Source organism: Equus przewalskii, chromosome 11 (assembly GCF_037783145.1).
Source record: "Equus przewalskii isolate Varuska chromosome 11, EquPr2, whole genome shotgun sequence".
Taxonomy (NCBI): domain Eukaryota; kingdom Metazoa; phylum Chordata; class Mammalia; order Perissodactyla; family Equidae; genus Equus; species Equus przewalskii.
The window spans coordinates 8,306,440-8,329,502 of record NC_091841.1 but is presented as its reverse complement, the minus strand read 5'-3'; the positions used below and the strand labels follow the sequence as shown (position 1 = coordinate 8,329,502).

The window sequence follows — 23,063 nt, the reverse complement described above, 5'->3', positions numbered from 1 at the left end:
TGGTGGGGGGCAGGAGCTGTGTATTCTGAGCCAACAATGATCCACGGCTCACTTGCTCACAGCTCCTGCTTTTCTATTGTCTGGGCAGGCACTCTGGCCAACTGACTGAGCTGGAGCACTGTGCAGGGGGAGGGGCACTTTCTTTGCTATTGAAATCCCAGGGGCATTGTCGTTCTACCCTTGCTATCTGCGCTCTTGGTGTGCTGGCTTGATGAAGACACATCCACAAAGGCTTAGCTACCTCTTTGCCAGGTTTTCCCATGGGCTATAGGGGAATTTGGAAGGTGAAGGTGTTCCTGTAGAGGGCCACCCCTTCCCCTTCTCCTCTCAGAGCTACACATGGTCCCACACCCTGGGTCTCTGCTGTTGGGGGAGGGAGACGAGCTCCCCTTACCTCCTTCCACCTCCTCCAGGAGGTCCAGCACCTTCACCTTCAGATATATGGCCGCGTGGGTCTCTCAGATGTCTTTTATGTTGTGTGAATGTCCTCTATTGGTTTATGAATATCCTTTTTGTTGCATCTTAGGGGACAGAGTCTAGGGGAAGTGCTCACTCTGCTGTGATGCTGATGTCACTCTGAATCCCAAAGTTTTTAAAGAAAAAACATTTTAGAGTGTTTTTGCCCCATGGACTGGATGTGGACACATGCAGGAAAGCCAAGATATCGATCATCTTAGATCTAGTCAAAAGGGGCCCCGTAGAGGACAACTGTACTTCAATAGAAAGGAAACTGGAAGTGGATGTTGGATTCATGGGATAGCATATGGAAGAAGTGACTGCTGAAATGGAATATATTTGCTCAGGTAATTGGTTCTCAACCAGGGGCAATTTTTCTCTCCAGGAGACAATGAGCAATGTCTGGAGACATTTTTGGTTACAACTGGGGAAGATGGTACTGGCTTCTATTAGGGAGAGGGCAAGGATCCTGGTAAACATCAATGAATGCATAGGAAAGTTCTCCACAACAAGGAATTGTTTGGGCCCAAATGTCAATAGTGCTAAGGTAAGAACTGTGGCTCAGGTCAAGGTGATGTTGAGGGTCTCTGAAGAAGGAATGAAAAGGGCCCATGAGAGAAAGTCAGCTTTAAACACATGCCAGACTCAGAGAGCACAGAACCATCTGGGGTGCATGCCAGTCATGTAAGAACATTCCTAGCCCCCTAACATCTCCTAGCTGCCCTGCTTCCACCCTCTACCTCCCAACCCCCCAGCACCATTGTGCTGGAGTCAGAAACCTTGATTATCAAGAAGGAGAGATAGGATGGAAGTGCATAATGGAGAAGGTAATAAGAAAGACCACAGTCCCTTTGTCACTGAAAGTGGCTAGTTTGCAGCAGGCTTTAGCTGACCAAGGGGAGATATATTCTTAAGTTGGGTTTGGAGTTTGGAATATTCCACAGGACTGGACATTAGAATTATTGAGTTGAGGCTGTGACCATGTTTACAGCTTAACGTAATCCTGGGACTCCCTGGAGTGAGCAGAAATGTCTTGAGGTCTACTTGAAATTTTATCCAGAACATTCAAAAGAGATATTGGAATAAAAAAATAAAATAAAGTGGTTGATTACATTCCCTGGGTCCCGCTTGTTTTATGCAGCCATTACCTTAACAGTTACTGAATAGACACTATAAAAGCTGAGAGCTGTCGTAAATATGATCTCATTTAATCATCAGAATTGAGGAGAGTATATATTTTTCTCTTAGTGTTTGAGGTGGCATGATTATTCTTACTTTAAGGGGAGAAAACCAGGGCTTAGAGATGCAGAGGAACTTGACCAGATTGTACATCAAGGGAGGGTTGGATAGTGGCACTGGTGGCAGGGAAGTATAGGAGGTGGTTTCAGTAATCCTGTTAAAACAGATTCATATTCAGAATCCTGGAATCCTATGGATAGAGTGCAGAGATCCTCAAAGTTAGATTCATATGTGTAGCAATATATGACATTTTCATGTCTGTGTGGTCAGCTAAGAGGGAGAGAGCAAGAGTTTTAATGCACTGCACAGCAATAGATTCCAGGAAATAATTTAGAACCAATATTTTCGAGGTATGGGCATGTGGAACTGAGCCCTGATCCAAACGAGTCTCTTTGTAGCGGGTTGAGTTAGTCAGATGGACTGTGTCCTTTCTTCTTGCAGGCTGACTTAAAGGCTTCTTCATGGCACTTTACATAAACCTGTGTTACAGCCCATGTCACATGGTTTTATAACACTTGTTTTTCATGTTGTTTTTTCTTGCCAGATAAGTAAGCTCCTTCAATCTGAGGCCTTTTGCTTTATTCATTTTTATATCTGGTAGCATCTAAAATATAGTATTTAATAAGTGTGGAATAAATAATTTATTGAGCTAAGATCCCTGCCTTCAAGGAATTTATGACGTATGTTGGGGAAACATGAAAAAAGAAAGTTGTAACATAGTATGAATGGTAGAATTTCTGTTTAAAAAAAATACACACATGCCAATTCGTGGGCCAGAAATAATATCTGAAGAACTCTGAACCAAATGGTTAACATTGGTTACCTCCGTGCAGTCAAATTATGGGGGACTTTTCTTTCTGTGTAATATATTTCTAGAAGATTTTATAGTAAGCAGAAGTATTTTAGTCATTTAGTATTTTAATATTTAGTCAGGGAAAATAGTACGATATAAATAAGAGAAATGGCATACTATATATAATACAGAGTTGTATATGATTAGTTTTAAAATGAGGACAGCGTGCAGCAAGAAAAATAACAGTTCAGAAGAACTGCAGACTCTGGACTGGGTGGGTGGCCAGGGAACCCTGTGAAGAAGGAGTGTGAATCTTACTCATTATTCAGGGCTTTGAAATAGATTTCCAAAAGGTATCCAGGTCCTGATCTTCCTATTTGATCGCAGGGTCTTGTTGCTTTTAGAAAAGCCAGTGCCATCTGTTTTTGGGAGCTGGCACCTACCCCTAGCTGCTCCTTTGGACTTCCAAACCACTTTAAAAATTAATGGCTTTGTAGAAGGCCAGCAACTCGCTCTTAAGAGTTCAATATCATATTTATAAACTCAGTCTGTGTTGAGTTCCAGCATATTGCAAATAATTTACAGTGTTGTCCTGCTCAGAGCATAACTAATGTGGATCCACAGCTGTGCAGATAACTTCTCCTATCAGCGGATGATAAACTATAAGTGGCCCCATTTGGATGCGGGGAAATAGTCCAGATTTTTAAGGCTGTATTGGTGCAATTGGGAGGAAAATTCTACAGCAATGGCTTCTCTTACCTGGAAATCATCTCTACAGTAATAAATATAGCCAGCCTCATTGCTACTGGTGATTATATTTAGGAAGAATGAACCGGTCATGAAGTTTATGGCCCTCGGTCTGCTGCCATGAATACTCTCCTGAGCAGTTGCTAAGCAGTTTGGAAAGTAGGTCAGCCAGCCCACGGGCCCTGAGGTCAAAAGGCAAGATCTGGAATGGCTGAATAATTGGACTAAGGTTTTGGATCTGGGTCAGTCGCTCCATAAGGATGAAATGCATAATGGGTATGTTTATACTTCACACTTGTGCCTCAATATCTCTTCAGCAATTTCTCAGTGTATTTTAGGATCCTGGAAACTGGCTCTGCTCTTCCCCAACAAACCAAGTGGAGGTTCTTGCCTTCAAGGTCGTGGTTCCTGTGCAAGATTCAGTCTCCCTGAATCGTCAGAGTCCTGGTTACATTGACTTTATTGACAGCCTTTGAGGTGAAGTACCAAGGGTGTTTGATGCTAAATTTAAACTGGCAACCCAGCTGAAAATTTTACACACTGTTCCATTCAGCTAGGTTGAGTCTGTGTCTTCACTATGATTTTTATTCATTTTTGTCAGACATTAATTAACGAGCACCTAAAATGTGCTAAGGATGGTACTTGGTGTTGGGGTTAAAATGTTGAAAAAAACACTGTCTTTTGTTTATCCTGTTCTCTCAGCCTAGAATTTCCTTCCCATTCATGAAGCCGGTACTGTGGTATCATAGCTAGGGCAAATATAAGTACTTGCTTTTATTTTACAATTATGTCCTGTAGGGTTTTAGTTTCTGATTAAGTGCCCCAGGAACCATCGTAGAAGATTCTGGGCTGGCTTGTCCCAACCCTCAACCAAGGTAACTATCATTGTTCCTATTTTATATTTGGAGTCTCTGATAGATTAGATTATCTTTGGGGGCAAATATTCATTCCCTTCCCACCTCTGCCTTCAGGGGAGAAGAAAACTTCCCACATTGATGTTGGGCTTGGTTATACAATTTGGTTTGGCCAATGGAATGTGAGTAGAAGTGACAGGTGCCTTTTTTAAGCCTTGGCCTTAAAGAGATATTCCTCTTTCTACAAGCCCCGCTGAGAGATTTCAGTCATGGGAAGAATATGCCCCAAGTAGCTGCTGTTCCTCCAGCCTGTGCCCCAGCATGAGACATGTGAGGCATAGCCAGACACATATTAATAATCCACACATTACTGTATGACACTGATATGGTTTTGGTTGATTATAATGCAACAGCAACTGATTGATACAAACCTCTAGCTAAGATCTCATTCAGAGTAAGGGTTTGTTCATTCATTCATTCAAAAAATATTCAAAAAATACTGAGTGCTGTGTATATACACCAGGCAGAACACCACTGGAATAAGTGATTTTAAAAATCTATTGGCTTTGTTTGTCTTCCTGACTTCTACTCTTTATATTTGATGTAAGGGGATTTATGGTCATTTATAATATACAGACTATAAGAAATAAAATCAAGACACACATTCTCAAAGAAAAAATAGTACTAAAACATCAATTTGAGAAGTGACAAAGAACTGACAACAAATTAACGTCAATTATGTGTAAAAAATAAGCAAACCGTATGCAAATGCAAATAACTCAAACCTGTCTTTTCACTCAGAGGTGCTGCATGATGAGACAACTGGCTACCAGGATTTACAGTTCCAGTTCTTACTCTGGAATTGTATGCTAAAGAAACCCTACAGGAGTCCCTGACAGTCTTAGAGGCAAAGAGGGACTGATATGACAGAGCTAGCTTTCCTCTGTCTGGTGTGACTAGAGCCTATCTTTCAGGTCTGGGGAAGGTGCCAGAGCTGATCTGAATGTATTTAGAATGAATCTTCTTAATGACCTGTCAAGTTCAGGGGAATTGCCAGACCTAGGCTTTAATAACTTCCTGGTTTTTAGTACCTGAGCACATAAAGATGATGTAGAGGCCACGAAGGATGGAGAGTGGCCAGGGTGCGGTGAAAAGGTGAGAGCAGGGGAGTTGGTGCTGCCATCAGAATGGTGGCACATGTCAACACATCCATCTGGGTCTCCTGATTGTACACCTGTTTTTGCAGCTGGAGACAAGGGGATGGAGCAGGGAGAGGTGAAGCAGGCAGCGACAAAATTAGGAAATTGGCAGAGCTTGAATGTGGAGGCCCTCCAGCCTGCATTTTTGCAAAGCCTCCCTGAATCCTGCCTTCTCTTGCTCATACTCACTCCAGCCCCATCCTCTTTTCAATCTATCCCACTTTCTTCTCTCAAAGGCATTGCTCTATGAGTGGTCTTATAAAGCACAGTATTTAGGACTAGATGGTGTTTTAGAGTTATAAGGAGCAGCAGTCCAGACTCTTTATTTATAGATAGAGAATCTGAGGCTCAAAGATGGACTGACTTCAAATCCATCGCCTAGCTGGTCAGTAGCAGACCTTGGACCAGGTCTCTTGACCTCAGATGATGCTCTTTCCGGTACTCAAGTGGGAATTAATTCCTGCTAAAGACTTGAGACGTTATCATCACCCTGAGACTCTTATAGTAAAACATATAGTAGAGATGCAAAAAGATGAAAGTCTAATCAAGAAATTTCAGGTTTCAAATATAGGCAAGCAAGATGACATTTCTGATGAAGATCCCTCCAATATTTCTCAAATTAAGCTTTGTCTGCTCTCTCCTATTCTGCCTGTGGAAGGGGGGATCTATGTTTTTATGAGAGAGCTCCAAATCTGTCTGGTGTGACAGTTGGGCCATCTCTTCAGGAGTTCAGTATACATTGTCACTTTGAGAGTTTTAAGTCATTATAAAAGTCCCATGTTGGCAAATTTGACCATAAAAAACATGGTTGGATACTATTTTGAAATATTAAGGGAGATTTCCCCCTTCATGTCCATTCCTTATACTCCTAGCCCCCCTCCCGCATTCATTCAGATAGGGCATTTCATGCTTACTGCCTTAGTAAAGGGCTGACACAACAGAATGCAGTTAAAACAAAGAATCTAGGTCTCAAGGGGACTAAATAATGAGTGAGGGCAAAACTTCTAGCCATAGTCTGAACAAGACCTCTGGAATTGGAGAGAGGAAGAGAGCTGGAGAGGATAGAGGAAAATTTGGAAAAGGGTATTTTCTTTGGGCTCTTCACCTAGTCCACGCTTTGGGGACAAAAATATCCTGTAGGTAAGTTTGGAGCTCTGTCCAGAGAGAAGAATTGTGGTATTATATTGGTTAACAATTGTTGCATAACAAAGTACCCCACACAATGAGCATTTAATTAACTCCTGCATCTGTGGATTGGCTGGGAACCAGTTGAAAGTGATTTGTCTTAGCTTGCTGGTTCTGCTGATCTCAGCTGGGCTTGTTTACTCACATGTCTGGGTGTTGGCTGGAGATCACATGACCTAGCCTGGATTCACGTGAGAAGCTTGGCTCTGCTCCACATGTTTCTTATCCTCCTCAGGCCAGTGTCTAGCCTGGGTATATTCTTCTAAGGGCTGTAATAGAGATGCAAGAGAGTGAAAGAAACATGCAAAGCCTCTTAAAGCCTACGCTTGGAACTGGCACACTGTCCCTTTAATCTCATTCAATTATTCAAGGAATGTCATGTGATCAAATCATAATCAAAGGACAGAGACACGCAATCAATGGGAAGAACCGCAAAGTCACACTGTAAAAGGTGTGACTGTAGCGGGACTTGAAGAATTGGGCCAATCATACTACGCTTTTCTGAGTAGAACCCAAAGAGAGGGCAAGACCTCAGCATGTCATGAGAGCGAGTAGTTGTATAATTTGTCTAGAAGATAGCTGGGCTTTAACTAGTCTTACAATTTACCCATAGGAATATTTCCTGTGTGACAGTCATAGCATAGATGTAACACAAAGAGGGGCTTAAAGGCGCCGTCAAATGTTTATAACCTGGCAGCAGCTCACCGGATTAAGAGCTGAGGACCACGTGGAATGAGGGATGGTCACAGTGAGTGCTGTATGACTGTATGACAACCCAAGACTGGTTGCCTTCTTGCTCCAAAGCCTTAGCACTATGAAAACCTTATGGAACCTAGACAAAATTGCTAGAGAAGAAGCTGTGTATGTGTTGAGGAGGGGCGTGTGGGGCGTATCCAAAACTGGCTGAGATTGTTTTTTTTTTTTTAACTTTGACGTATACGAAAACATCTTGCAATTTGCCAGTTTTTAAAGCTCACTGAATAATTCACTTGAGTACTCTAGCAACAAAGTATTCCAAATAATACAGACTAGCACTATTCAATGAAATTGTAATGTGTGTCACATGCATAATTTTAAGTTTTCTAGCAGCCACATTAAAAAATATAAAAAGAGAAAGGCGAAATTAATTTTAATAATATATTTGTATTTAACCCAATATATCCAAAATATTTTCATTAAGTTTTTACCACTAATTGGAATGGGAGGTTGAAATAGAAATTAAGTTCAAAATCTTATTTCTGGCATACCTGAGCTTCTGGTTTGAAATTGATACCGGCTTTTTCTACTCTTTAATTATTTTCTGACTAAGTCATGGCTCTCTTAGCCCTCTCTATTTCCAACATCAGCACTGGAAGTTGGCTCTCTCGTCACCAAGCATTGTGTTCCATGAGAGTCACCGAATACAGGGAAGAAGTGGTGGCCTTAAGATTCAGAGGTGAGATGATCGATAAACCTCACCACTTGGTCCACTAAATAACTTGGTTCAGAACACCAGCTTTGTTACCCATGATTTAAATTGCTGCTGAATGGCCTTAAGAGTTGTTCCACATGCTGGACCTTCTGTATTGCCCTAAAATATTAAATCTGGAAATGTCCAGAGTCTACTGTACAATTTTTCTCATTTGAGCCATCCCCCACACTCCTACACTTCCACCATCTCCTTCACAGTGAAGAGAGTCAAGGGTAAGTTCAGGAGATTTCAGTGAATATTTAAACATAGCACCATTTTCCCTCCTTAAGGATGCTCTTGGTGCTAACACCAACACAGTTCCAAGTGTTGCTAATATATCTTAATAAGAGAATAAGAAAATGGAATAAAAATTTCTTTGGGTATACTTCCTTTTCTACTTTGTAAGCAAACTATGTTGGAGTTTCACTCCTGGGATTACTGGGGTTGGCGTCTCTCCAACTCGAAGAGAAAATGTATTGGTTTAATTATAGATGGCATCACAAATATTGGAGAGTAGGTCTGTTAATTTAATAGTTTCCTTGGCCATGGCAAAACTTAGGGTAGGTAATGTACAGATAAAGGAAGACGATGTGAACAGTCAAACAGATCCTGTGCTCTTTGTTCATTAGCTCATTGAAACCTTGAAAAGACCCTTTTACGGTAAGGGGGCATTATTCTCATGTGGCAGGAATGTTTACTAACCGTTCTCATGACTAAGGTGAGTTTTCCTTCCTAATGTAGTTGGCTGTGTTAGAACTTTGTAGGGAACCACCTCCCTGAGTAGGATGTGTGGACACCAACAGAATAAATCCTTGTGTAAATGGTTATCCATCATTCCTGTTGGATGGTCACCTCCTACAGCTGACACAAAGTTTCCTCCTCCTAGAGACTGGCTTTGATGATAGGACTCATGTGCACACAGTAAGAACTTCCCTGTTGAGTAAAAGTGGGGCAGTTGCCTGATAAAGACATCAGTCCAACATGGCTCCTGGGCTCTCGGATCACATCCTTTGCATATGTATCGGGATGGGAAGTGGGAAGGGAGAAGAGGCTTTCTGGAAAACTCTCCAGTATCAGATCAAGCTACAGCAAACCATCCCAGATTGAGTGTGTTCCATCTCTCACCTCCCTCCAGGTCCTCACTATTCCCCAACAGGAAACACGTACACACTCTCTCTCTTCCAACTTCATGCACAATTGTGAACCTTCTAAATCACTAGCACCTGGGGAAGAAACTGCCTCAACCTTAAAAAAAAAACAAAAACCCAAAAAACAGCCTAGGGCTGTTCCCATCCCTCCTAGAGGAAAAATATTTATTTCCTTCTGGAGGGGGTAGGGGGAAATTAGGGAGGGAGTGGACTGTCCTTTTGTCTGGGCTGTGCCACTATTAATGATACAAAAATAAAGGAAGAAAAATCCCCAATGTTGGGTTTTCATGGTGAAACAGCTTGGGTGATCATATTCTGTTGTGCTCTTTTCACAGAGGTAAAATTGAAGTTCACGCAGGTTCATTGTGTACCCAATCTCACAGGGAGTAAGTGGCCAAGTGTGGATTAAAATTTGGAGTTCTTCTAATTCTAACAGTCATGATATTTCCACTGTACCAGAGCATTATAGCTTTCAGGTCTGGCCCTAACTAGTGAACACACACTGTGAGCAAAAGAGAAATAAAGCTATTTTAATTTAACACTGAGACTTGCGGTATGTAAGACATGGAATGTGTTGTGCGGGAAGAAATAAATCTGGACTGCTTCTTTATTCCTTACTGCAGCCCCCTCCTCCCATGTGAGTGCTCAGCCGAGAGCTCAGGCAGTGTTGGATTTGGGAGGGTTGAGGGGTATTAACTAAAATGACCCAACCTGAGATGGATTCCAGTTCCATTAGAGCTCAGCCTAAAAGCACTTTTCTTCCTTTGAGGGAGGCAAAGATCAAGTGAAAGACAGTTGCTAGACCCTTCACTTGTTTCCTGGAAGCTAATGGACCGTGAGGGGAAGGATGTTCATGCAACTCTAAAGGCAGCCACAGAAGATGCCCTTCAACTGCTGCCCGGGGCTTACAAATGTCCTCTCTTTTAAAACACGCTTTGTCCGTGTGACCAAGTCAGGAATTTCAGAAGCCAGTTCCGTCTTTTCTTTCCACTTGATCCAGATCTAGGCACAGGATGGATTGATTAATTGGCTCATTCGATTAGTGATAATTAATTAGCTCATGAAGAAGTTTTCAGAAGTCCATCTGAGACCTCCATCTCCCAGCTGGGTTCCTATGAGAGTTGAGCTCAGGGGTGATTGATTGACATACCTGTTCATTTATTCACCTGTTTCTTCAATTGGCAAGTTTGTGTGCTTGGCAATGTACTAGGTTAATATTTCCAAATATGTGGTTTTCGTAACTGACTCTCTCTCTCTTTTTAACATAGCACAAGGCTGAACATTATTTATTAACAGGCGCTAGCTGTGTTAGAAAAATGTATAACTATCATACCAAACTCAAATTTTGTGATTATCATTCTTAGGATGTAGCTGAAATAGATAGCTGAAAGAAGGTAAATTTAAAGAAAATTAAATTATGTTTTAAGTAAACAATAAAATTGTTTAAGTAATTAAGTAAATTACATAACTTGAAATTAAGTAAACAATAGTAGAGGTGAGACTGGGTGTCTGCCCATCAAACTGTGAACTTTTACCATCCATAGCTGTCTCCACAGCACCCAGTACAGGTCCTGCACATAGAAGGTGCTCAATAAATGTTTCTTGAATAGACTGAGTTTGTATGCCTGACCAACATACCACTGAGCTGGAGGGTGTCTCTGGTAGATAAGACATCTCTCTCTGGCTTGCCACTGCTTTCAAATTTGGAGAGTTTTCTGTAAGAAGCATCAGAAATTGATAACAATAATACTGTTGATGTTGATAGTGATAATAATAAGAGCTATTTATTGAATGCTTCCTATTTTCTAGGCATTGTTTTAGGTAAGAACACATGTCACTTCTAATTTCTAGTCTTCGCTATGTTTGTGTTATGTTTTAATATTCCCTTTTTACTCTGAGAAAATATAGGCTTAGCAGGGTTAAGATCACTCAGCTGCATGTGCAAAAAGGAATCCTGCATATTTGACACTGAAGGCATTTGATGCTTTTTTCCCTCTGTACAACAGTGTCCATTGAGATTTTTTCTCAAATGTGGCTAACAGAACTATCCAAATGCTAATTTGTGCATCTTTATCTGATTACAGATCAGGACTGACTGCATCAGAATGGCGGTTCAAAATGGCTGAATAACCTCCCTACCACAGTTGGGAAGACAAGAAATTGTGCCCACGCAGTCATCAAGCAGTCCAATTATATTTTTTCACTTCATTCCGCAAAAATAAGAAAAAGAAAGAAAAAGAAAGAAAAAAAGCCAGCCAGCCTTGAGCTGTCTTGAAAACTCTTTGAAGTGTAGATTTTGCGTTAAAGCTACATCTTGTAGCTGTAGGATGGGGCAGTGGGAAGAGAAAGGAGTGAGGAAGGGTACCAGAAGTTTGGCAAAATGGGATCAGGTGACCATCTGTTTGACTGCAAGACACGAGAAAAAAGGTAATTTAGAGCTCTGCTCTCCAACTGTAATGATTGTGCTTGCCTTTCTTTGTCATCCCAAGAGAGGGATAATAAAGGTTGCAATCCTTCAGTAGGGCTCTGCAGGACATCCCCCTTCAAATCATCTCAAGCCTTTTATTCCAGCCACTGTTTGGCACCCAGTTCTGTGCAGACTTAGACCAGCTTCATGCAGAGGCAACCTGAGTGCTCCCCTCTCTCACTTCTCACCATGGACCTCTCTGACATCATGATGGCAGCCACCTATGGGAATAGATGCAGTCTTCAAAAGCAAAGGCGTCAATGCCCTGTGGTGCTCTTGTGAGCAATGGGAGACAGAAACTGATAAATAAAATGCTTCCCCTTTATTTTCCTGGTGGGTGGTTCTGAGATGCACTTTGGTAGCTGTTCAGAAGGTTCTGGGGAATCCAGTAACCAGCAGCCCATAGTGGTGGCCAACTCATAACACATCCTAGTGTTGATTTTCCTTTTTATTCTATTTCACTGTCCTTGTCCCTTACTACTTCCTGCTCCCAGGGATAATGTTTCCAAATAAACTATGCACACATAATAAATCCTTGCTTCTGACTTTTTTAGGGGGCAACTCAGAAAAAGAAAGATTCTAAGAGTGGTAATAATGAATAACTCAAATTTGCACAGCGTTTTACAATGTACTAAGTTTTTTCACACAATACCCCTTTTATCTGTACAGCAGGCAATTATGCAAACATGTACATACATGCACAATATGTAGTACATGGATTATTATTATTCTCATGTCCTAGATGAGACTGCTGAGATTCCAAGAGATGAAACAGTTTACTCAAGGGCATTCAGAAGGTAACAGTAGAGCTAGAACAAGAATATTGTCTTTTGAGCTCTCAGTCCAGTGTTCTTTCTACTTTGACCACCTTCAGAGTCCTGCGACCATTTGCCTAGAATTTTTCAAACTGGGACCGTGTTCTAGAACTTTGCCTTCACTAGACTTCAATTGCCAGTATATTAATGAACATGACGTGTATCAATGAAATCAGTCATTCAAATGGCTCAGTGTGCCCACTTAAATGCAACTATGTATTTCCTGAAGATTTTCGAAAAGTATTCAGTTCTTTCACTTCTGTGGGGTCTGATTTGAGGCCAGCTTGCTTCATAAGCAGCCCCTGTCCTCAGAAAAATATCAGGAAGAAGATATGATAGTAAAAATAGCTACCATATATTGAGAATCAGCCAATACTCTAAGTGCTTTTTATGGTTGTCTTGATTAAATGTTAAAGATTCTGTGAGGAATTCAAAATATGATATACTTCCGAAAAAAAAAAAGATTCTGTGAGGCAGTTACCCTTAATATTTCCTTTTTGAAATACTGAAGCACAGGGAAGTTAAGTAATTTATCCAGGGTCACACAGCTAGTAATTGGTGTAGTCAGCATTTGAACTCAGGCTGTCTGACTCCAGAGCTCACTCTCTTAAACATTATGCTATACTGCCTGGGTGAAAAAGTGTATTTAATGTTGCTCATTTTGTCATTTTCTATTAAATGATAACTCTACTGCCCAGTTCCCCTGAGTCTGAGAGAGGGTGATGAGAGACTAACTCTTCTGCCAGAATCCACTTCATCGACTCTGTTTTACAAAATATAGCAAGTCATGACTATGTTGAAGTTATCACTCTGCCTGTAACACTAACAATTAGCAAAGACCCAAAGAGAAGGGTTATTTGAGAACTTGTTCAAATGTCAAGAGTCTCTTATAAGCCATGGTATATGATTTTATGAGAAAATGTAGGCATTGTATTAAAAAATTAATCTATTTTGAATCCTCATTAACATGTATTAGAAGTTATTTCTAAAAGGCTAATCATTCTTAAATTTAAAAATTAAACATCAAACTTCTAGTGAATTAAAGTTTAAAAATTAAGTGTAATTTTGGATTACATTTGTAATCCAATTTTAGATTGAATTTTGGATTATCTATTAGGTTACACTGGATAATAGATTGGGTTCCAATGGATAAGCATTGTGAGATAGTGAAGAGTAGAACTTTTACATATGGACAATTATAGAATAGCTCTAGGAACAGTCTAAGTATTGAAGATCAGTGATTCTCAAACAGAGGTGGAGAAGAGGTGGATTGGAATTACATGGTGGAAAGTTGCTCTTCAAGGTGATTATACCAACTTGTACTTTTTTCAGCTATGTGAGGGTGTTTCCGTTTTCCCACATCTTCCGTAATGCTGGTGTTACCCAGACTTTGTAATTTTGCAAAATTGACAAATATGAAATGGATCTCGTATCTGTTGTGTGTGGACTTTCTTAAATTAAGGAGTTTGCTTATAAAGTACTCTTTGCCCTTGATAGCCTTATTGATCAGTCTCCTTCTCTCCCTGTATCCTGTCTGCTATTTAGGCTAAGCCATAAGAGTTAGTGACACATGAGAGAAGAGGGGAGGAATTGCCTGGAACAGCAACGTCCACAGGTAAGGATGAAGGAAGGTATCATGTACAGGTAATTTCTACATAAAAGGAAGGGAACTAGAGGCTGTTCTTGTGGAGATTAGAGAGAAGAGATCAGAGGGGACAGAAACTCCTCCACTCTATGACTTCCCCGATCATTAATGGCATGGGGTCACCTGAGATGAAGCTACTTAATATCCAAAAAGGAAGCAAACTAATGTTTTGTTCTGCACATCTGATTTGCTTTGTATAAAAATGTTGACCCGTATCCCCAATTCCAACATACCTCAGTCCAATCTACTAAACTTTAGTGTCAGATACTGTCCCAACCAAGCTCATCTGTATTGTTTCCTTTAATCATCCAGCCCATCCCATGGGAAGTGGGGCACTGTGATTTTTCCCTTTTACATGTGAGGAAACTGAGATAGTGAGATAAAGGAACCTGCCTAAAGCCCTGTTAGTAAATGGTGGCATTGCCATTCTAATTCAGAGGTGACTGACTCCAGACAGGAACTCCTGACAACTCAATGATCCACACTCCAACTGGAGCACCTATTTGTAGTGGTCTCATGGGAGAGTAGTGGGCATTAGAAAGACAGGAGGCATTTGAATGCAGTCCCTGGACTTTGTGGTCAGAATAGCTTATGGGATGTTGAGCAAGAGGTGGCACCATTTGCATCATAGGAAATCTCCTATGATGATTTCCTGACATGAAAATAGGCACTCTTGACAGAGGGAGGCAGTGGGCTCAGGAGCCTTCAGGGATGTGGTAGATGCAATCAGCAGGTGAACGAGTTAAAGGATGATACAGCACATCAAGAACTTGGCTCTAGAGCCAGTTAGACAAAGTCTTAAGTCCTGACCTCTGTTATTTCTTACTCTTATGACCTTACGCAAGCCACTCATCCTCTCTGAGCCTTTTTATGATCAGTAAAAATTATGTAATGCTATATAGATTTGTGGATTAAATAAGATACTGCAAATAAAGCCTTGGTGCACTATCAGGTATACAGTAAGTGCTACATAATGGGAAATGTTAGATGAATGGAGAGATAGCAGCAGGCAGGTCTGGCAGTAAGCAACAAAAAGGAGAAGAACCTAAGAAAACTGCTGCTGAATTTTGCAATATGAACTAAGAGAAAGGAAAGTTTAAGACAAGTAGCCAATGGACATAGAATGTGGAATTTTAAAAAAGATCTATCTGCCTAAATATTGGCAGAATTCCATCTCCAAACACATATCCACACTCACGCCTGAGTGCTTAGGGCTATTGTGGTGCCCCTGCAGCTTACTTTGGAAATAAGGGACCTGAGGCAGTTTCTTCAACTTCATTGCTGAGAGAATATCCCCAGGGAGACCTATTTCCGTGGGACTCTCATGCTGGACTCGGAAAAACTTGCAAGTGAGATCAGTACCTCTTTGTCTGTTTTGAAGCTTTGCTCTTTGTAATGACGTGTTTTCAAGGCTTCCAGGGGAAATCTTTGGAAGATAATGAGCAGAAGGACACCAGGACTCCAATTGGGCAAAGTCTTACAACTTTCTTGAGGGTGGAGAAGGGGAGGATTTCTGAACAGGGCGGGGGGAGAAATATGACTCTTTGTAACAACGAGCTATTCTTTGTTTAAGTCGATGGCACTCTTGGCTTGCTATGCCTGGGTCATGCCAAATGACTCATTTCCTCAGTGTTGGGTTGGATCAGCACTGAGTCTCCCACACTAACACTCCCAAGGTGGACATTGGAGTGATGGAGTGGGATACCCTGTCTGGGGAACTACCCTCCCTCTCTTGGCCTCATTATTCCTGGGATCTAACCACAGAGCTAGGCTAACCAACAGAGGTAGCTGTCCATGGTATATATTGTATCGTCCTGGGGTTCTGCATGGGTATTTCCATAAAATGTCAATTTCTCCACTCAGGCCTTAAAAATTAAACTCTTGAACATTAAAAGGAGCAGCAGGAGAGAGAACTCTGACAGAAGAGCATGAGGTAGAAAGAATACTGTCAGGAGGAGATGACTGTTTTTATTCCATCTGCCTGAGCAGAGAGCTCTTATGATACATGAACTCTGAGAGAACAGGTAAGACCTGGTGCTCAGATGAGAGCTGAGCTGTGAGGCAGCCACACAAAAGGTCGAATGTTTATTGTCCTTGCTTCTCGGAGAACCTGATATTGACTACACAGCTCTCTCGTTGTCTTCCTCCTTCCATCAAACTGCTTTTATCCAAGAGCCATTAGCTCTAAGCTCTTCCTTCCTGGCAGGGCCAGGACTAGAGTGGGCTGGGAGGTTGCAGGTGTCCTTGGAAATGGCAGCTTCTGTCAGTGTATGCCTCTGGAGAGTGAGGACCAGAGAGAAGGGAGCAAAGTCCTAAATACTGTCATGAGTGAGAGGAAAGGGATATGGCATCCTTTTTCAGGATTATAGGAGTAAGAGCTTTACATCTTCCTTCAACTGTCTATTTTTTCCTCTCTCTTCTTATTAATCTGTCGGGCAGAAATGACCAACCCAGGACTTCTGTCTTAACTGAATTTCCCCTAAGAATTGGCATTATCCTGAATGCTCTTGTGTTGTCTTTTTCGTCCCTAAGTTGATAGTCTTGGGCATTTTCTACATTCAAAACTTTCCCCCAAACTTCTGTTTTTCCCCCCACAAAAATTATTTCTGAAACAAAGTGAATTTCTCTCTTTCCTCCCAGGCTGATAACTGGTACCCGCTTTATAGATAGCACCTGGTCACCTAGTTTACACCCAAGTCCTCTCTTACTGAACATTCCCCATCATTCTCCATGGGTCCAGAGTAATTGGCTTTTTAAAGGAACAGAATCAACGTGTTGTAGCTTTGTGTGGTCTCTGCCTATAAAAGGTTGTGACGGCTGATGTTGGCCTCTGACAGTTCTGTTTAAATTGTAACTTATAAAAACTGAAATAAATTGCTTTAACAAATGGCTCTGTGAAGCTCTCTTGCTGTCAAACTAAATTTCATTCTCTTGAGGGAATCTACAGACGAAGATTTAAGTACAGATGAAAGTAGTTTGGTCATTTTAGACTAATTCCCAAAGGCAATTCTGGGCCCTCAAATATTGTCTAGCAGTTGTTAAACATCAAATTTAAAGAGGGAGGAAATTGGTCTCAATGTGAGGCAGACCCTGAGGTTTTCAGGCAGGTCTTTCCTTGGGCAAGTTCTACAAGACTGTGAAGAATTATTGAACTAGGAGAAACCATTTTGCTGAAGATATAGAATTTTGACTTTTTCTCTTGGTAAAAGCATGACATTTTTTCATTCTGGCTATTTAATGAATGTAGGAAACTGTACAAATCTAGCCCTGTCTGATGATTACTGTGTTCTGAGGTGAAACGCTACATGGAGGCTCATGAAGTGATCCCAGGCCTTGGGATTACTCACCTCGCCTTCAGAACTGCCTTGCTCTAATCTCAATAGTCAGTCCTTCACCAAGAAATTCTCCTTTAAGACCCAGGGTCATCCATGTTGCACCTTGAAGCTTGTTTTTCAAACATCTCTTCCTGGGATGGTGTATCAGTTAGCTTTGCTGTGTAACAAATCACCCAAAAAAGTCTTCAAACAACAACTGTTTATTTACCTTATAATTCTGTTGGTTGGAAATGTGGGCTGGGCCCAGCCAGGTGGCATTTCTATCTTTGCTGGGCTCACTCATTTGTTGTAACTGCCAGACTGTCCTTTGGCTGGTTAATTAGGATGGCTTCAGTGGGGATAGCTTATCTCTGCTCATATGGACTGTCATCCTACAGGAGACTAGCTCAACCTTGTTTACATGGCCACTGGACAAGATTCTGAGACAGTGTGAAAGCTGCAAGGCTTCTTAAGGTTTAGGCTCTGGAACCTGCACATAGCTGCTTCTTCCTCATTCTATTGATCAAAGCACATTACAAGGCCAGTCCTGATTGGAGAGGTGAAAAAAAATTCCATCTTTTTTTTTTTCCTGAGGAAGATTCACCCTGAGCTAACATCCATTGCCAATCTTCCTCTATTGTGTATGTGGGTCACTGCCACAGCACGGCTGCTGATGAGTGGTGTAGGTCTGTGCCTGGGAACTGAACCCAGGCTGCCAAAGGGGAGCATGCCAAACTTAACCACTAGGCCATGGGGCCAGCCCCTTAAATTCTACCTTTTGATAGGAGGATCTATAAAGTCGCATTGCAAGGAGTGTGGATACAAGGAGAAGAATAATTAAGACTGTGTTTTTCAAGCAATATTCCACAGCTTGGTGAAGAGTTGGGATAGTTTTTTGTGTGTGTGAGGAAGATTGGCCGTGAGCTAAAATCTGTTGCAAATCTTCCTCTTTTTGCTTGAGGAAGATTGTTGCTGAGCTAACATCCATGCCAATCTTCCTCTATTTTATGTGGCATGCTGCCACAGTGTGGCTTGACCAGTGGTGCTAGGTCTGCACCCAAGATCTGAACCTGCAAACCCCAGGATGCTGAAACAGAGTGTGTGAACTTAACCACTACACCACTGGGCCAGCCCCTTGGGATAGCTTTTTAAGCCAATGGAAGTACAGTTTCTGGAAGTCTGAGGAAAACACTAGTTGGCATTTTTTAAGAATTTCAAAATACAGGTTTACAGTTTAGCAGTCTCTGTGGACTGAATGAAGTGCTCTCTTTGTCTCTGATTACCAATGCAATGCTTAATTCAGGTGCTTTATGGAGCTGTGTTCCAATAGAAACTTTCCTTAGTTCATAGACCATACCAACGTCATCTCTGGCTAGGCCTTCTGTCATTGCAAAAGTAATACAATGAAATATTGCAAAAGACTTCATTATCTGTGTTTTGATTGCATACGTTTTGATTTTTCTGTGGTGACTGAATCACTTACTCTGTTGGTATTTCCCATTTGCACTTATTGTGCATGCAGATTTTATCCAAGGAATGAAGCTATCTCTATTATTGGGGAAGTTTGAGTGAGTGAATCCTGGCTTACACTGCTGTTTTTGAATTAGCCTCATTGAGTATCTGCATAGTCCTTGTGTGAGAAGAGATGTAGGAAAATGCCATGGTCAAGCTAATTGTCCTGAGTCAGGATTTCATATGAAAAATACATTAAAAATCCCTTCCCTGAACATCACATACATCTGAATTCAATGCAAATGTCAAGGCAAATCTAAGAGATTTAAAAAATATTACTCACTCTTCTCTAGACTATCTTCATCTGCTGTCTCTCCTTATATGAATATTGAGAGTTGACTGGATAATGCATGCATGGAGGCTTATTTATGGCTTTTGATAGAGCCCTTTGCATGCTTGATTGTGCTTTATGAAACTCCAATATATTCAGATTGTAAATCTTCTCTTCTCGTTTTTGGAGGCAGCTTCCTGCAGGACTCCAAATGTAGTAAGTATTAAAATGATGATGCCATAAGAAAGTATACCTTGGGGCTTAAGAGTTAATCTCCTAATAATAAGAGCCTTAAATATGTGAATATATAAACAAGTAATTCTTGCTGTAACCTTTCCATGTAGGTTTGGTCATCCTTATTTCATATATGAGGAAACTAAGGCTCATAGTAGTTAAGTAACTTACTTCGAAAAGCACAGAATCACTATGCCATTAAAGCAGATTGGGAATCAAGGTCAGTCTGACTCCAGAGCTAGTTCTTTTCATAATAGAATGAGATTCTTAATGTGATAATGGCCTTTGACTGCTGAGTCACTGCTGCTATCATTTTGTAGGAACGTTCTTACTTTTTCCTGAAAGAAGCAGGGGAATTGATGCTTTCACCTCCCCATCTTTATGATTTCATGGCATAACTACAGGATAGAAGTCATCTTTTAAAAATTCACATGAGATTGCAATGGTAGACGTTGCATAAGCCTAGGCAAAAGACACCAACAGAGTAGGGGGTAAAAAGAGGGTGGGGAGATTCAGAAAGGTGCTTCTCTGTCAATCTTGAAAGAGAGCAATTTGAAAATTACGTGTCTTAAATCTGAATTCCAAGAATGCACATTACTATAGGGTTGTCCAGTATCAGTGTCTTTTTTAAAACTCAGGCTGCCATCCTCCTCTCTATTGATCCAGAACTGAGTCTTGATGGTCTTGTAAGTCCTTGGTGATATTCACAAATGAGGTATCATGTCATATTCCAACTTCCTCTTTCTAATATGTGTCCTTATTATTTTAAATTATTATTGTAAATTGAAGTCAGTTACATCATAGCTGCTGCTGTAAATCAGATTATCAGCTCTCTGTGGGCAATCCAGCCTCTATCTGCCATGCTTACGCTTCTAGGAGTGCCTTCACTTGAGGGCAGCACACTTGGCTTCAGTTGTTTGGCTCTAGTTGAAAGCCATGGGTTTTGCTTTAAAGCTGTTTGGTTCCAGAATAACTTTTCTCAAGGGTACTCCAGAACAGCATTTCTCATGTGTGTTCCCAAGTCTTGGAAACTCTTGGAAAGTAAAAATATATTCTAGCTTATGAAAGGCTTGAAAAATACTGCATTTATCTCTGCTTAACTGTTTAATACTGGGCAGAAATCAAGAGCTCTATTTTGGACCTGTTACATTTGAGTTGCTTATTTATTTATTTATTTATTTATTTTGCATGAGGAAGATTGTCCCTGAGCTAACATCTATGCTGGTTTTTGTACATGAGGTGCTACCACCACAGCATGGCTTGATGAGCGGTGTATAGGTCTGTGCCTGGGATCTGAACCCATGAACCCCAGACTTTCCTGTGCAGTGGGAGAGCCCATAGTGCCACCACAGTCTCCAGGGAGCAGCCCAGGTTCGGACCCAGTGGAGAAGCCCCACCCACCAAACACAATAGCTGGTGCAACTTAGGAGGAGATGGTGGTGGGTCTGCGTGCCCAGGTGAACAAGTTCCTGGCTGCTGCAAAAGCCCATAATACTGCTGTGGCCACAAAGGGGAGAGCATATCTTGGTGGGACTGTGAGAACAGGTGGCAGTAGCCCTAAGCCACCACATAATTCTTTCCCATTCAGTGGGAGAGCCACTGGGCCACTGCAGTCCCAAAGAGTGGCCAAGGCTTGGACAGGCACAGCTGACAGGGATCACAGTGGGCTCTGAATAAATAGCTCCTGCTCCTTACAAGTGGCAGAAGGTGGAATCTGTGACCAGATACCATCACTATGCAAAGACATAAATCTACCCCATCAAATAATATGAAGAGGTCTATTAATACTCCAGACCAGAAGGCAAAAGACAAACACCTGGAAATCAATCCTGAAGGCACAGAAATTTACAATCTAAATGACAGAGCATTCAAAATGGCTATCATGAAAAACCTCAATGAGTTACAAGGAAATTCAGAAATACAGTTCAATGAAATCAAGAACAAAATTAATGAACAGAGGGAATTTTACACCAAAAGAGATTGTAAATATAAAGAAAAACCAATCAGAAATGTTGGAGATGAAAAACACAATGGATAAGATAAAGAAAAATCTGAAGTCCATAAATAACAGAGTTGATACTATGAAGAACAGAATTAGCAATTTAGAAGATAGAAATACAGAAATGCTTCAGATGGAGGAGGAGAGAGAAATAAGACTAAAATGAAATGAAAAATTCTCTGAGAAATATCTGACTCAATTAGGAAATACAACATAAGGATTATAGGTATTTAACAGGGAGAAGGGAGGGAGGAAGGAGCAGAGAGCTTGTTAAAAGAAATAATAGCTGAAAACTTCCCAAACCTGAGGAAGGAGCCGGAGCTACAAGTAAAGGAAGATAATAGAACTCCTGATTGCATCAATGTAAAAAGATCTTCTCCAAGGCATGTATTAGTAAAACAGGCAAATGTCAATGACAAAGAAAAAACATTAAGGGCAGTCAGCCAGAAGAAAATAACCTAGAAAGGAACCCCTATCAGGCTTCCAGTGGATTTCTCAGCAGAAACCGTACAAGTTAGGAGAGCGAGGCATGATCTATTCAAAATTCTGAGAGACAAAAACCTTCAACTAAGAATACTCTTCCAGTGAAAATATCCTTCAGATATGATGGAGAAATAAAAATTTTCCCAGATAAACAAAAGCTGAGGGATTTCATCACCACAACACCCCCCATCCCCCAAAAAGTGATCAAGAAGTCCTTCATACCTAAAAAAAAGAGAAAGAGTTTATAAAGCATTGAACAAGGAGATAAATAGGCAGACAAAATCAGAAAATTGCAGCTCTCTATCAGAACAGGCTAGCAAATACTTACATAACATTAAAGATAAAGGGAAGTAAAACATCAAGACTAAATATAATCACGTCATTTTAACCACAAACTCCAACACAAAATGGAATAAGTTGTGACAACAATAACTCAGATGGGGAGGAGGAAAGGGATGGAATCTGCTTAGACTAAGGAAATAGGGGGCCGTCCGAAAAGCTACTATTTCATCTATGAGAACTTTTATATGAACCTTATGGTAACCACTAAACAAAAAATCAGAACAGAGACACAAATAAAGAGAAAACTGAGAAAACCTTCATAGAGAGCTACCAAATTGAATTGGCAGTCAGAAATACACAGGACAAGAAATAAGGGAAATACAGAACAACCAGAAAACAAGCAATAAAATGGCAGAAATAAGTCCTTATATATCAATAATCACTCTAAATGTAAATGGATCGAATTATCCAATCAAAAGACACAGAGTTGTGGGATAGATTAAAAAACAAGACCCAATAATATACTGTCTCCAGGAAACACATCTCAGCTCTGAAGAAAAACACAGGCTTAGAGTGAAGGGATGGAAGATGATACTCAAAGCTAATGGCCAATAAAAGAAAGCAGATGTTGCCATACTTATATCAGACAAAGTAGACTGCAAGATAAAAAAGGCAATGAGAGACAAAGAGGGGCAGTATATAATGATAAAAGGGACACTCCGCCAAGAGGACATGACACTTATAAATACATATATCTAACATGGGAGCACCAAAGCACATAGAAGAACTATTAATTGACCTAAAATGAGATATTAACAACAACACACTAATAATAGGGAAACTTAACACCCCACTTACAGCAATGGATGGATAATCCAGACAGAAAGTCAACAAAGAAATCGTGGAGCTAAATGAAAAACTAGACCAGATGGACTTAATATATATATATAGATATAGATATAGATATATA

At 40.8% G+C, this 23,063-nt stretch overlaps 1 long non-coding RNA gene across 4 annotated transcripts in view; it reads left to right on the top strand.

Annotated features, from left to right (window-relative positions):
- Positions 1 to 23,063, top strand: part of LOC139074454 (uncharacterized) — a 106,061-nt gene that overhangs the window by 19,085 nt on the left and 63,913 nt on the right. For all 4 annotated transcript variants that reach the window (XR_011524077.1, XR_011524075.1, XR_011524076.1 and 1 more), the window contains exons 2-3: positions 11,156 to 11,498; positions 13,899 to 13,968. This is a non-coding gene — a long non-coding RNA (uncharacterized lncRNA). The remainder of the gene's footprint in view (positions 1 to 11,155; positions 11,499 to 13,898; positions 13,969 to 23,063) is intronic.